This window comes from Octopus bimaculoides, chromosome 2 (assembly GCF_046866305.1).
Source record: "Octopus bimaculoides isolate indiv1 chromosome 2, ASM4686630v1, whole genome shotgun sequence".
In the NCBI taxonomy this organism is placed as follows: Eukaryota; Metazoa; Mollusca; class Cephalopoda; order Octopoda; family Octopodidae; genus Octopus; species Octopus bimaculoides.
The window spans coordinates 146,545,758-146,546,852 of record NC_142929.1 but is presented as its reverse complement, the minus strand read 5'-3'; positions in this window follow the sequence as shown (position 1 = coordinate 146,546,852).

The following is a 1,095-nucleotide window of genomic DNA, read 5'->3' as shown; positions in this document are numbered from 1 at the left end:
AACCGGTGCAAGCTGAAAATATCCTCCAAATAAATTCATTCCATTTGCAGTTCTCGTTTTTGTATCGAATTTTTCGGTTGTGATATTCTTTCTTTCTCTAGAGATTATTGATTTTATAACGATACAATCTTATCATGAATTAATAAGCAAAATGCTTGCATTTGAATTATTTACTGAAAGTAAACTTTATGAATTTTAAGGAACCATGATAATGTTTTCGGATAAATTTACCGCTTTTTAAATGATTGGATGATGAATTCCATTGTTTCTAATACTTCGGAATAAATTCTCCAGGCTCTGTTTCAGCGTATTTTGCGAGTGTTTTTTCATTCTCTCTCTCTCTCTCTCTCTCTCTCTCTCTCTCTCTCTCTCTCTCTCTCTCTCTCTCTCTCTCTCTCTCTCTCTTCACTGTATTAACGAGAAAGTGCCAATATAAAAAAAGAAAAAGAAAAACTTGACTCGTTAAGCGTCTTGGAAACATTGAATTTATCCAGTTGGTTTTAAACAAAGAAAAACGTGATTCCAGCATTGGTAACAACCGAAAAAAAATTAATCAGTTATAAAAAAAAAAGTTTTGTTGCTAATCGCGATGTGCTATAACAAGTACCTTTTGCTTGAGATACAACACAAGGCCGGGAACTGATGCCATCATCAACATTCAGTTAATTCAACCAGCTGCTACCTTCATTTTTTTATACTTTTAACATTTTTTAAAAATTCCCTAAGTACAAACAACCTTTAAGACAAAGGTTAAGTATCTAACTCAATAGCTTAACTCTAAATTCGAAGTAAAATACTTTCTGAAAGAAGGAGCTTTTTCTTTTTTTTAATTCACCGAAAATTATGGCTCTGATGAATCTGGGATGAGCAGCAATACCGTTTGCATTTTTTCTTTTATCTCAGTTGTCAGGTGACTGGATCGGTTTACATCACAGAGGTTTACATAAGATAATCCACGCCAAATTTCAAAATAAAACGCCTTCTTACGAAACTTGTTTTTAATCAGATATTAAAGTGAGGTAATGGAAATGATGGACTTTCGGAATATCAATCAGTACCTCACGGAGAAGGGAAAGGGTACCTAAGGGGGGAAAA